Raw genomic sequence first — 14857 nt, 5'->3', positions numbered from 1 at the left:
TGGCTGCAAGCATACAACCAGGGAAGGAAGCTCAAAATAGAATGCAAAAGGTGTGTCACTCACTGCTTAACTGCCGCCTTGAAGGATTCCGCGTCACAGCCGTGAAGGAGAAGCCGCCGTCGCCGCTCTACCGCCTCGCCGCCGCCGCCGTGCCGCTACACAGTGCGCTCGATCGCTCTCTCACTCTCTCTCTCTCTCTCACACACACACACGCAGGAGAAGGAAACCAAGGAGATAAGGGAAGAGCACTCTTGTATTCACAACACATGAGAATGAAGATTTTAGGGTTACATTTGACTCTTATAGTGACTTGGCCGTTCACACTTGGGCGCCCATACATGGCCAGCCGATCCTAACCCTTATCCTACTAATATTCAAGGTGCGCCTCTCATCGACAATCACCCAATCCCTTCATCCTTAACATATGGTGCCGACAAGCCCGGCCCATGACTCAGAATATTTAAATTAATGACGTAAAACATAGTATGTCTCAATGTCCGTCATAGGTTAACATGCCCCCCTTCCTGATGTAGATTCCGTCCTCGGAAGCTATGGTATGGTAAGCTCAAGAGGGTTGTTGTTGAACGTTTGCAAAACAGGGAAGTAGAGTGAAAGTATGCTGGAATTCAAAAGATATAAAGTGTATAAATTCAAGCATGTTAGACCACAATGGATGTTGCTATGAGAACTTAGTTTAAGGGTCACATGAATGAGCTAGTGTAGCAAATTAACAGGAGTTTAAAATTATTGAAAGTAAATCAAGAGTAAGCAAGGTATCAAAGGTTAATCAAGGTTTATAACTGGCCTAAGTCAAGGAAAATAACCAAGCTTAATAAATAAATAGATGACCACACTGTGTCTACTCTAAGAACAAATTAATACCACAAGCACAAGAAACATCAGAGTTGCAGGAGCTTTTTGCCTTTTTTTTTTAATGCACGTGATAATTTTTACACACAATGGCGACCTTCCTAAGGCAAAACTAACATCATCGATTCTGGTACCATGTTTAACACAAGGCATTATCCAGGGATCTATTAGCTCACTTTAGGCAAGGCTATCCCCTACCAACCAAGGCATCGGTCTGGAGTAGAATACTCCTCGCCTACCAAGTATCAATAAGGCGATAGGCCAACATTAAAGCACATCATAGACTTGTATTGCTATTTATTGTAGGCTTTTTTTAAAAAAAAATCTATTTCTTTTGATCTTCGCTCCTGAACTAAATTTGTCTTGCATCCTTTCGACAAAGGGGTAATAGCTATGTCCTAGAGGTCAACATACACATGGCCCGGTGTCAAACATTAAGATGGTTTGACCCTAGTTCTAAGACAATCATATTCCAAGGTTAACTAAAGACGTCATGCTGCCTAGGAATATTTCCAATAAAGTTAAGCTCATTAATGATTTACACTAGCATGTAAGCAACTTCAAAAACTAAGTAGTACATTGACAATTTCCATGTGGTCATGCATTATAGTTATACAATTAATTGAACAGTAAAAACGAAAGAGAGTGGGTATGGAAGAATTACACCTATAATTGGAGATCTCCTTGATTTGACGAGACAGCTCGCAATTTGATGTAGATATATTTTGATGAACGTTGCGGCAGTCTCAGGACTTGAAAGCGAACCCACCTCAAACTTTTCAACCTGTACAATCAACTAACAAGCACTATACCTTGAGAGGCACATCAGTGTAAAAATTTCAAGACTTGTTTAAGGAATTTAAACTAGAAAAAACTTGAAAACACTAACCTACCTACCAGTCACCACACTACTACGGAGGATACGGTAAGAGGATGTTGTAGAGTCCTGGCTCTAGCCCTAAGGCTAAGCCTCTATCCGCATCATCCAAATAAATAAAGTCAACCTCAGTAGTGCCATGAGTTTCATCCGTCCATTCATCATTGTCAGATATTTCCTTTTCATTTTCCCATCCACATAAACTCATCAAAAATGTAACCATGCGAGGATAGTCATCTTGTGGAAAAGGAAAGCATTGGGCTATCGGGGATATGTCCTCTACGGAGTAGGGGTCAGTCATGGTCAATAGGCGAATTAGCCATTCTAATTCCTCAACATTTTCCTCTCTGGCTAGTACATCTATATGATCCCATTCAGTTTCAATTACACGATAGCACATGTGGAATATCTGAGAAAGGTACAGATGATACCTCTCACCAAAGGTAGGAGTGGATGAAGTGTATGATGATCGAGCATCTGCCATATCTGCAAACACAGATATAGCATCAGTAGGTTTATGAGACAGGTCAATCTAGTTCTTGATTGTATACGGATATTTCTCTTGTTTTTGTGCTCTTGCTCTTTTTACTATTTTTTGTTTTTTTTTTCTTTGTTTTTTTTTAAAAAAAAATGTATGAAGCTATATATATACATCCCCTTGAATTTGGCAATTACATGGTCAGGGGAGAAGGGTAAGGAGGAAGCATTAGAATGTCGAGCGTGAGTACATGCTCCCCCTTTCCTTGGGTAGATCATATTATTTGCAATGATGTTGCAGCCTCTTGGAACCAATTTGTCCAGCGGGTCATAGGTTGTGATGTGGGCAGATAGCTTTTTATGACCCTTGTGGCAAAATCCAATTGCAGAGATGGTAGTGTACGCTCCCATTGACGAATGGAGGAAATGATTTTCGATGATACTATTACAAGGGGAGACGTAGACTCATCGGTTTTTTGTTGGGTGTTGACAAGAGTAGGTGTAGAGCATGTAGAAACTTCTATATGAGTGTGTGCCTGGCATGAGGAGCTAGAAGCTTCATGTGGCTCCCCCCTTCGTGAGCTAGGTGGTAATGATCGATATCGTTTGGGAATCCAAACTAACTCTGGAAGAAGTGGTGCGGAGCACTCTATTACCTTTCCCTTACCACGGTCTTGAATTGTCATTGGGGTGGCAACAATTGGTTTGCAAGGTTTTACAGGTGATGTAGAGGGATTCAACTTATGTTTAGGGACCCAAATCTGGTCATTCCCCTCGTAGTACCCTTGGGCTACTAATAATTTTTTAGGGATCCATCGTGATGTTACATTGCCCTTTCTTGGGTGGGTAGCTGTTTTCTTCCTACGAGGCTTCTTGGTGGCTGAACGAGATTAAGCAGGGGAAGTAGCTGTTAACGAAGCTTTTGGGACCCATTTGTATATACTCTTTGGCATAGTAAGCGGAGCTTTAGAGACCACCCTGCATGTTTCCACTCTTGGCGTTGAAGCATTAGAGGAATGGCAAACAATCAAAGATGGTTTTGCCACTGGACTTTGTGAATTTTCATTATCTAATATTTGAGTGGATGACTTAGGTGCGGGATTTTGAGCGGTCAGACCTAGTGTTGGTTCTTGTGTTGTGACTCGTCTGGTTGCCCAATCGATATTGCATTTGGTGGCCATCATCCATTTGCGCCCTAAGTTTACAGTCCCTTTCATTGTACCAGCAGGCATAACCAAAAAGCTTTGAATTATGGTTCCCTTGTCATAAGCAACTGGAGTGTGCAGAATTCTTGAGACAGGGGTTTTCTTCTTGTTGATTCCTTGAACTTGGATAGAACTCTTGGATAAAGGTGGTTTTCCTAGTTGACACCACACGCCATATGATAGCAAATTGTGTTGAGCTCCTGTATCCAATAATGCATTATACAGCACCTCCCCGTAAGGACTTTGTAACTCAATTGGGTATCTTAGAGGTGGGTCAGATTCCAGTGAATCCTCGTCTGTCTCCTCGAAAAATGCTTGTGTAATCCCCAAGTTGGCTTCTCGTTGTCGCCTAGCATGCTGTTGACATTCTTTGGCTTCGACTCTCGCTTGTATCTTTTTAAGCTCAGCTTGTTCTTTAGCTGCCTTCTTTTGATGGATTGCATGTAACTCCTCCTGGCTCAGGGGGTCATAGTATCTTTTGAATTTACTCCCATTAAGGAATCCAATGGTTTCAACTCCGTCGAGAGTCTCCACTCTAATGGTACCTTGCGGGGTAATTTCACATACTCTATATGGTCCCTTACCAGCATATTTGAGCTTCTTCTTTTCGTTACGCACTCCATACATCAGGAATTTATCCCCAACCTTGATGTCCTTGTCCTTTAGGTGGCGATCAAACCATTTTTTCCTTCTATCCTTCTCCACAAGGGCATTGTACACAGCCAATTGTCTTTCTTCATTTAGCCGCTCAAGGATATACAGACGCTCTGCTAAGGGATTACCATCCCAACCCTCTTGAGTAGCAACACGAAGACTAGGAATGACAAATTCCCACGGCATGACTGCTTCTTGGCCATATACCATTTTGAATGGTGTGCAATTAATAGCCACTTTGTATGCAGTACGATAGGCCCATAAAGCTGTCGTAAGCTTTAGATCCCAATCCGTGCGATGAGTTTCAACTGTCTTTGTCAAAACAGAGATTAAAGTCTTGTTGGTACTCTCAGCTTGGCCATTCGCTTGCGGATAGTAAGGAGTAGATTTATGATGGGATATCATGAAATTTGTTGTGAGCTCCTTAATCACTTCATTTATAAAATGCGTACCATTGTCGCTCACAAGTTCAAAAGGACAACCGAAGCGTGTGATTATATTTTCAAAGAGAAACTTGGCTGTTGTCCTCGCATCTGCCTTACGTGTCGCTTTCGCTTCAGCCCATTTGGTCATATAGTCAGTGGCCACAATAATATAGCGAGATTGTGCGTTTCGGGCCGCTGGGCTAATCGGACCTACAAAGTCTAAACCCCACTTTTCAAATGGTTGGTTTACTTTGATTGGATGTAGGGCATCTGATCTTTTCGTTGGGGTTTCTTGTATCGTTGGCATTCATCGCAACCCTTCACAAAGAGTGATGCATCTTGGAACATAGTGGGCCACCAATACCCTGATTGTAAGATCTTTCGCGCAGTTAAGTCTCCTGAGAAGTGACCACCGGCTACGCCCATATGTGCCTCTTGCAAAATGTATAGATACTTATCCTCTCGGGCACAACGCCTAAGAACGTCATCCTTTCCTCTTTTATAAAGAGTCCCGGCTATCAGGCAATAGGGTTCGCATTCTTTGATCAGCTTTCGAGCTAGATCTTTACGAAGCTCCTTGGGTGGAAAGCCATTAACCAAAAAGTTAACAATCTTCTCACTCCATTCAGGCATTGTCTCTACCATGAACAGGGAAGTGTCAAGTAAGTCATCATCAACCCCTGTAGGAGCCTCACCATTGGGTATGCGAGACAAATGATCAGCCATAACATGTTTCTTGCCAGGTCTCACAACAACCGTGAAATCAAACTCAAGAAGAATCAATAGCCATCGTGTGATTCTTCCTGTGGAGCATGGTTTGTTTACCAGATACAACAATGCTTGATGATCCACATAGAAAACAAACTTGGTGGCAAGGAGGTAATAACGAAATTTCCTTACTGCATATATCATTGCCAACCCTTCTCGCTCCGTAGTGGTGTAGTTCATCTCAGCATCGTTCAACTGGCGACTGGCAAAGCTAATGGGGTAGTCTAGCTTGTGTTCTCCAGGTTGAGTTAACACACACCCAATAGCAAAGTTTGATGCATCAATATGCACATGCAAGAGTAAATCCCAGTTAGGCATTCTCAAGATTGGAGCACTCGCCAAGGCCTTCTTTAATAGCTCATAGGCACGGTCACATTCTTCGGTCCAAATAAACTCGATGAGAAGCTTATACAATGGTCGAGCTATCTCGGCGAAGAAGAGAATAAACCTTCGATAATAACCAACGTGGTCCATAAAGCGTTGGACTCCCTTGTAGTTGGTGGGTGGGGGTAATTCCAAAATGACCTTGATTTTACTCTCGTCAGTGGAAATCCCATTTTTGGACACCATATGCCCTAAGATAACTTCGTGTTTAATCCAGAATTGGCATTTGAAAGGATTCAATGAGATGCGATATAATCTACACCTTTCAAATATTTTTCGTAAACACATCAAGTGCTCGTCCCAAGAGGAATGAACACAAAGATCATCTAAGAAAGCTTCACAGAAGTCCCTTAGATATTCCTTAAAGGCCGTGTTTATCAATCGTTGGAACGTTGCAGGTGAATTGGTCAAGCCAAAAGCCATGACGCGAAAGGTAAACACTCCAAACTCCGTGATAAATGCTGTTTTAGCTTGGTCCTTGATTGCAATTGTGATCTGATTGTAACCCGAGTACCCATCTAAAAAGCTATATGCCTCCTTGCCTGCCACTCTTTCAAGCACATGTTCAGAATATGGCAAGGGGTAATGATCCCTTCTGGTGACTGCATTAACCTTTTTGAGATCAACGCACACTCTGAGTTTCCCATTCTTCTTTGGCACGATGACTATCGGAGAAACCCATTCTGAGTGCTCAATTGGGTATATGAATCCACATTTTACCAGCTTTTCAATTTCCTCTTGTATAATCTTTGCGTACTTAGGATTCATTGGGTAGGGACGTTGCTGGACTGGTTTAGCAGTGCTAAACATTGGAATCGTGTGTTGCACCACCGAGGGTGGAACACCCTTCATATCATGATATGTCTAAGCAAATATGTCCTTGAATTCTTTAAGAAGCTTCGTAAGTGCAGCTTCTTCCGCCTTGGTGAGGTCTTGAGCAATAAAAACTGGTTTAGACTCCTCACCCGGATCTGCTAAGTCTATCTCCTTAACTACCGCAGGGCCATCGTAGACACCGCTACTCCCATTGGTAGGCATTCGTTGGGCTTTTGTGTAGACTACTTTACGTTCCCCTGTGGGTGAATGATTTGAAATGCTCGGGTGTGGGGTGTAAGTCTACTGGTTCTTGTTGTGCCCGGTTTTTTTCTTTTAGTTCCGCCTCCTTTTGTTGTTGAGCCAACTCTTGGTTTTGCCGCCTTCTTGCAGTACGACTTAGTTTCGGCTTCTCTTCGATTTCTAATTGGGCGACATCATGAGGTTGCGGAATACACCACATGACACTTTGGAGGTATTGTCCCCAATTATCTGCTATCTTCCGATGAGCATCAATGGCTCCTACATAGCTGAGCCATTCTGCAGTGGATCTTTCCTTGTTTATTGCAGTGCGTACATTAGCTCGATAGCGTTGGCGCTTATGTCTCGTTTTCTTCTTACCAAGTTTTTGATTTTTGTTTCTATCAGATTCGGACTCACTTGGTCGATCTTCACTTGTGTCCCCCTCACTTTCGGATGAGCTGCAGGAGGTCACTGTCCTAGGCCTTGAGCACCTTGCTTCCACATTTGAGTGATTCATTTTTCCCATCAGGCTCAGGGTCAGTTTCTTCTTGAGATTCATACTCAGAGTTGCATTGGTCAGAGTCTTCGCTACTTTCAGTGGAGTTTGCCACTTTCTTGCCATCAGGAGTCAAGTGCATAACACCTATCATGTTTATTGGCACTAACGGTGGCATATCTTGCCCCTCAGGTGTTACCCAACTTGTGCCTCTATTTTCCCATGTGTCTATGGTTGCCGCTAGGTGTACCCAATCCACGTTATCCGACTCAGTCATACCCAGTAGGACATCCATGTAAGGAGAATCCTTCCCATCATCAGTCTCTTTTTTGCATGTATAGCAATACCTTAATGGGGCGGAGTGAACAGTGGTATCCGATCGATTATCGATGATAACCTTGCTTCCTAAAGGATGCGCACGACCATTCTCAAGATCAACTCGAATGACAGAGTCTTGGAATTGTAGATAGACATGGTTTTTTGACCAGTCATGCACCATTTGTGCTTCCCTCATGAAAGGATGTCCTAAGATTATTTGATATGACATAGGATGCTTGGAGAAATCCATTACAATGAAGGTATGTTTTACCTTGTATCCCAGGACCTTGATCTTAAGGTCCCTTAACATTCCAATAGGTTTAGCTATGGTTCCGTTTGCCATCTTAACCACTATGTTTATGACTTCGAGGTGAGGTCTCCCCATAGATTCCTAACGGTTTTTAGTCACAATGCTCACTCCAGCACCACCATCAAGGATTCCCTTTAGAGTTAATCCCTTGGTAGTAATGGGGAGGGTTGCATTAGATTCGTCACCTTCAAAGTACTGTCCGAACTTGTTCACAGGTATTTCAACGACCGAGTCTTCATCTAGGTTGGGTTGTAGATCCCAATGTTCCCCTTCATCTTGAAGCGTGTCGGGCTCGGGGGGGTCACTATATGTAAAATATCCCTATCGCGTGCGTTCAAGACCTATATTTTAAATCCCTTATTTGTGAATTTTTTAATCTATATAATATCCCCTTTTCTTTATGAATCCGTAAATTTTTTTGAAAAAAATTTAAATCATACCCTTATGTAAATATATTTCTGTAAGTTTCATAAATTAAAATTATGCTTCTGTTGAACGCACGTGATATTCACATTTTTTTGTAAGTGACCCCCCCGAGGTGTCGGGTCTATCCATATTTGCAAATTGTAGTAACCCCGCCTTTAGTTCTCCATTGAGAAATGCCCGAAGATCTAAGAATAGCTCCGGATCTCTGTATAATTTGAATATGATCATGGTTCTGATCTTAGAGGACATGAAATCCATTAGCTTAGACACATTCAACGGTACTTTTTGAGACATCGCCCCTTGACTAGGGATTGGTGAAGATGGAATCACTTCCTCTTCGATGGGGTCAAGCATTCCCTCACTAAACATTCTTTCCAGCAAGAAGGGTGTTTGCCCACTTCCTGATGTCCTATCCTCACTTTCTTCCCGAATGATACTAGGTATAGCTAACGGTTTATGGTTCCTGTAAGGCCGAACTTGCGTAGGAAACACTGTGTCTGGAATTTTGATTTTTCTCGGGTTTGGCTCCAGTTCTCTTTGTGTTTCTTCCACCAAACCCCTTAAGTGTTGCACTTGTTCAATCTCCTCAACTGGGTTTGGGTAAGTTCCAATCTTTTTCTTGAGGGTTTTTGGCCCACGTGGCTTGTCTTGGGGAGTCTCAGTCAGTTTGGGTGGTCGAGAGGGCATTAACTGACTTGGTTGTGGGGTGGAGGAAGTTTCCTTCTGTTTCCCCTTATTTATGTACTTGCTTGATTCTCCTTCATTGAGCTCCCGAGTGGGTTCCTCCCTTAAGGTAGTGGCTTTGGTCCCCATGTTTTCCATTGAATCAGAATCATCTTCAGGATCATTCACATACATGGGGTCGTCTCCTGTCCCTATGTTAGTCTTTGAACTAGGCTTGGAGCTCGTGGCATTAAGCGATCTCTTCTGCCGTGTTTTCTTTTTCTTTGCCTGAGCGATTGATGCAATATCCCTCTCTTCAAGAATGTAGTTTTGATTTTGAAGCATTGACCGTGTAACTACATTCGCGGGTACAACGGGCGTGGTTCCTCGTGCTTGGTTGGTGACCTCAACCAAATTCAATGGCGTAATCTTGGGTGCATTAGGATTATGTGGACATTGAGCAATCAAATGATCTATGCCACAACGATTACATGTAAGTACCGGCATTCTCGATGTGCTCCCTTGATTTGGTTGCATTTGAGTAGCGATCTTCTGTAGCCTATTAGGGCACTCCGCTACACGATGTACAGTCCACCATAATCATAGCATTGAAGAGGTGGTCTCCTTGCCATGGTATTAAGGTTAAATTGCCCTCTTATGGCGAGAGCAGCCGCTTGATATACATGCTTGACTTGCCCGAAATGATCCTCCATGTAGTACTGGGGAATCATTTCAAACGTATCAATCCCGTATGGAGCAGTAGGGTCTATCTCCTCTTCATAATCCCCACATGCACTATGTGACTCACAACCCATCTGGTTTATTGGGGTAATCCTTGGATGTGGAGGTTGTGGTCCTAGCGGCACTGGCGGTGGTAACGGCACACAGACTGGACTACATTCGGATTCCTTGGAACTATGTGCTGTGACGGTTGCTCGATAGGTTGTGCAGGCATTAGCGCGGGTACTTGAGGTGTGTTTGACCAAGCTAGTGGTGCCTGGTTTGCCAACATTCGCTTAAGTACTAGGCAATCTTTAGATTGATGGCCATACATTATGACCTCAATGGAAGGCTTCTTGGGCCCTTTTATTTGGTAGTTTAAGGAGTCAAACCTTTTCTCTTAAGAAGAAACGTTTTCTAATTAGAAGCTTCAAAACGGCTACTTTATTCGAATTTGAATTTTGGAGGAAAAATGGAATTTAAAATCTAGCGGACAAAACCATATCATGTAGCATATCTATGGAAAGCTCTTGATGCGTAGATCACGGATCTATAATCTCCGCTCAAATCGGAGCTTGTATGTAGAAGTTATGGAGGTCCGAAAATTGTAAAATTGCCTCCCCCTTTTTGGGGGAAAAAGTGCACCCTTTGACCTCTCTTACACCTCTCTTACAAACCCAACATTTCAGTCCACATGGCAACCCCCCATTTGGCTATTCATTAATCACCTTGATTAGGCTTGGGCAAATTAAAGGGCCCAAGAAGACCCCATTCACTTCCTAATGACTTACCACATGCATTGCAATTCCCATTGAATTTGACTCTGAATGTGGGACATTCACTCGTGCTATGTGGTCCTAAGCACACCGAACACCATTGTTGCTCTCTTCTTGGGTACATATGGCTATTCTGAGGAGCTCGATTACCCGTAAAGTATTCTTGGAGAGCCTTAGTAAGGTCGGTCATAGACATTTCACATATCTTGGGCTCCTTGGCAATAGGTTTTACTGTCATTGGCTCGTGCCCAGATACTTGCGAACTAACGGATTTTGTTTCTGAAGACACCTTTTTACCTGTAATCATCAAGTTGTCTTCTAACTGGATTGCATTGGCAGTGACTACTTCCCACGTTGTAAGACCTCTGATGACTAGGCCATTGTAAATGTCCTCGTGGCGCAATCCTCGGATGAATCTATCGAGGAGTTGGTTATTATTGAAGCGTTCATCAGGAGTGCAGCGAGAATTTAGATGCTTCAATCGACTTATAAAGTCTCTCACTGACTCCCCTTCCTCGCGTTCAGCTTTTTGGAGTTGAGATGCTACCCCCCAAAGCACACCCTGGCGTATGTATTCTTTTAAGAACAATCTCTTGAGAGTGGGGTAGTGAGTGCGCTCTTCAACCCTTAAGGTTTGATACCAATCTCCGGCCTTCCCACTCAAGGTTAAGCCTAAGGCTTTACACTTATGCAACTCATTGTGCTCTTCCAAGGAATCACACACGTGTTGAAAGACTTCAATGTGCTTCCTAACATCCTCGTTACCACTGAAGTTTTGAGTGAGCTTAGCCACTTGTACTGCCTTGCTTCTAGGTTCTCTCTCAGGCATACCCCGCATGTTTTCCGCAATAGATCGTCCGATCGTCTGAGCAAACACTGCGAGATCACCTAGGTGAGCAGGCATAGCTGGTGGAGGCACTTCTGGGATAGCTTGGCTGATAGGAGTTGGCGTTGGTCTGAGTATGTTAGCAAATGACGTAGGATATGATATGTGACTAGGCCTAGCTCCCCTTGGATAATGGTTATGATAAGGTGGTCATGGAGCATATGCCATTGGCATACTAAGAGGCGTAGGAGCTACATGAGCATGAGTAGCGATAGGTACATATGGTTGATAGGCACTGGCACGCACTGTTGTAGGTACTGTTCCACTAGGTAGCAGTGTCGTACTAACTACAGTGGTAATAGGTGCATTTTCCGCTATGCTCATCATTGGAGTAGGCATTGTGGATTCCTGAATGGAAAGTTGAGCCAAGGTTGGAAAGCTAAAGTTACTACTCGTGGGCTCAACCTGCATTGAGACTCCAGGCGAAACAACATAGGAAGGGTCTATGGGACTCACCGAGGGAGTCTCCAATTGTGATAGGGTTGGTTGTTTGGCCTTGCCCGTATCCAAAAATCTCATAGGGCCAGTGGAAACTAGGTTCACTCCCCTATTTTGCCTCTCAAATTGGATAATTCTATGAATGACCTCACATATCATTTGTTGTTGCTCTTCTAGATTAGTGGCGCTAGATGTAGATCGTAGGACTTCTAACCAACCCACATGGTATGTGTAACCCGTGTATAGGTCCCCGCCGTTAGAGTCTCTGTGTGTAGATCATATTCCCAATTTTCATTGAGAAATATCCCATCTAGATTTGGTGTGCCAAACAGTTCTCTTGAAGTGGACGCAATGTCACTTCTTATGGATTGGCTTCTAGGGACCTCTACTTTAGGAAGAGCATCAGAATGTGGTAGCTCAGTAGGGCCCTCATTAAACAAAGTGGGTAGAATATCCACATGGACACTCTTTGGGAGGGTAGGGTCTACATGAGATGTGAATGGTGAATCCACTACCCCACCTTCTTCATTTACTTCACTTGTCGCATGTTCAGAGCGTGTAGCTCTACTAAAGGTCTCTATTAGACGACTAAACATGCTAGATCCGGGTTGTGGGGCCCAACCTGGCATGTTTTGGCTTGTCTCCTCAGGGTTCTTGGCAGGGTTCCCTTCCATGGCTTCTGAGTCAGAGGACGAGTCACTATCCACTATTCGTGGATCTTGGGTTGCACTCCCTTGGGTTCTAGCCGAAGGCCAAGATGCTAACGTGGAGGGATGGTGTGAGCCTGCATAAACTGAAACACTTTCTAGTGGTTCAGGCTCTAGCACCCGACCAGAACGTAGATGCATGTGACGTGGGTACCCTACGTGCGTTGGTAACTACCCTTGAAACTCACACAAGTGGTTTCTTAGGTGTTTCGCACCCTGTTTTTACTTGTTTTTAGATTGTTTTTAACCCGTTTTTGACCCCTTACTTATGGTCGAACCTGGACTAGGGCATGTGATAGCTCAAAACGAGCGTATCGTTTAAAGGGTCCTAGTGTGCTTTACAGCACTGTGTTCGCCTATCTAGAGCTCCTGTAGTCCTCAAAACAGTCCGTTTCCTTTGGAGGGAAGGGGCGAAAGCCTATTTGCTTGTGGAGGAAAGGGTGAGGGCTTTATCCCACATGCTCACTTTACTCCTTGGGGGGAGTGGGCTACATATAGGGCACAACTTCCCATAAGCTCTCACTTGAGAGAAAGCTATGGAGGCTCACTCTCCTATATATATATATCAAAAGACCGAGACCGAGGCCGAGGTCGTGGGTCGTGGGTCAATTGGGGTTCTTTCTTTTCAATTTTTTTTTCTCCAATTAGAAAATCTTTCCTCTCCACACGTTTGGTTCTTTCTTTAAAAATAAAATTTAAAATTTAATTTTTTATTTTTTTATATTTTTTTAATTTTATTTTCTGTTTTTTTTTAAGATAAGTTTTCTAGGGTTTCTTTAGGGTTCAGCCTTGGCCGCGGCGCAGTTCGCACACAGCACAGATCTGGGGATTCAGAAATCCCCCCCCGCACGCAAATAACCAGATAACAGAACGCACACCCACACGCGGAGCGGAAAAATAACAAAAGAAACAGAAATGCAGAAGACAAATTGCAGAAACAGATTGCAAAACACAGAAACACCTCAATAACAAACACACAGTCGCTTTCCTACAGTGTAGATTAAACTTCACGCAGCAGCCGAGCTGCAAACTGGAGCTTGGTGCAGGGCAACTCCCCGCAGCGGCACCAAAAATGTGCGCTTTTGCCGCACAGGTCGTAGCTGGGGACTTGCCGGACACCGTATGCGAGCCACGAATGGCTGCAAGCATACAACCAGGGAAGGAAGCTCAAAACAGAATGCAAAAGGTGTGTCACTCACCGCTTAACTGCCGCCTTGAAGGATTCCCGCGTCGCAGCCGTGAAGGAGGAGCCGCCGTCCTCGCCGCTCTACCGCCTCGCCGCCGCCGCCGTGCCGCTATAAAGTGCGCTCGATCGCTCTCTCACTCTCTCTCTCTCTCTCACACACACACGCAGGAGAAGGAAACCAAGGAGATAAGGCAAGAGCACTCTTGTATTCACAACACATGAGAATGAAGATTTTAGGGTTACATTTGACTCTTATAGGTGACTTGGCCATTCACACTTGGGCGCCCATACATGGCCGGCCGATCCTAGCCCTTATCCTACTAATATTCAAGGTGCGCCTCTCATCGACAATCACCCAATCCCTTCATCCTTAACATATGGTGCCGACAAGCCCGGCCCATGACTCAGAATATTTAAATTAATGACGTAAAACATAGTACATCTCAATGTCCGTCACATAGGTTAACAGCAAGATTAAACCATCAATTGTGCCCAATGGTTAGGATTAGGGCTAATTAATCCATGATTAGTAAAAATTAATCACTATTTTGGATGCAGTATAGTAGTATGTCTAGTTATGACTAAAGCCTAAAAGCATGAGATTTGATGAGATAATCATGGATTAAGAGCACTTTCACTAAAGTACCTTTTTATGAAGCACACAGGATGAGATTTGATGAGATAATCATGGATTAAGAGCACTTTCACTAAAGTACCTTTTTATGAAGCACACAGGATGAGATCTCTATGCTAGAGGAATAAAATAAAAATATTGAAGTTACCAATTTTTAGAGCACACCAGAAAACCCCCGGGGCCAAGAGGAACTAGAGAGATTTGCACCAGTTGCTTGTAGATCTAGATTTCCCTTTCAAAAAATGGCGTCAGTTAAGTGTGTTGCCCGCCAACAGTCTGGTTTGAAATTTGTTGATTCCTTTGATGTGCTTGTGCCCCAATGACTTGGGAGGAATCCCAAGTAGTTGCTTTCAGCAATTATTAAGTGTATGGAGGGAATCCCCCCATGGCCGCTTCGTCCCTCGCAGAAGCAGCCGAGATTCCATCCCTATGCATTTGTATTACCTCGCCCCGGAGATAGTGCCCCATGTCATAGCCATTCCTTGCCTTAAGGGATACCCCATCATTCAGCGAGTGGAGTACTCAAGCCTTCCCGGCCAGTGTTTCATTTGCAAGAAGATGGGCCACCTTGCCAAAGCTTG

At 43.8% G+C, this 14857-nt stretch overlaps 1 pseudogene; it reads right to left on the bottom strand.

Annotated features, from left to right (window-relative positions):
• Positions 1-9466, bottom strand: part of LOC147634212 (uncharacterized) — a 29427-nt pseudogene extending 19961 nt beyond the window's left edge.
• Positions 9467-14857: the final 5391 nt, after the last annotated feature.

The sequence above is a fragment of the Cibotium barometz genome, chromosome 11 (assembly GCF_041138505.1).
Source record: "Cibotium barometz isolate CiBa-2024 chromosome 11, ASM4113850v1, whole genome shotgun sequence".
Classification (NCBI taxonomy): Eukaryota; Viridiplantae; Streptophyta; class Polypodiopsida; order Cyatheales; family Cibotiaceae; genus Cibotium; species Cibotium barometz.
This window is presented reverse-complemented; position numbering and strand designations above follow the sequence as displayed.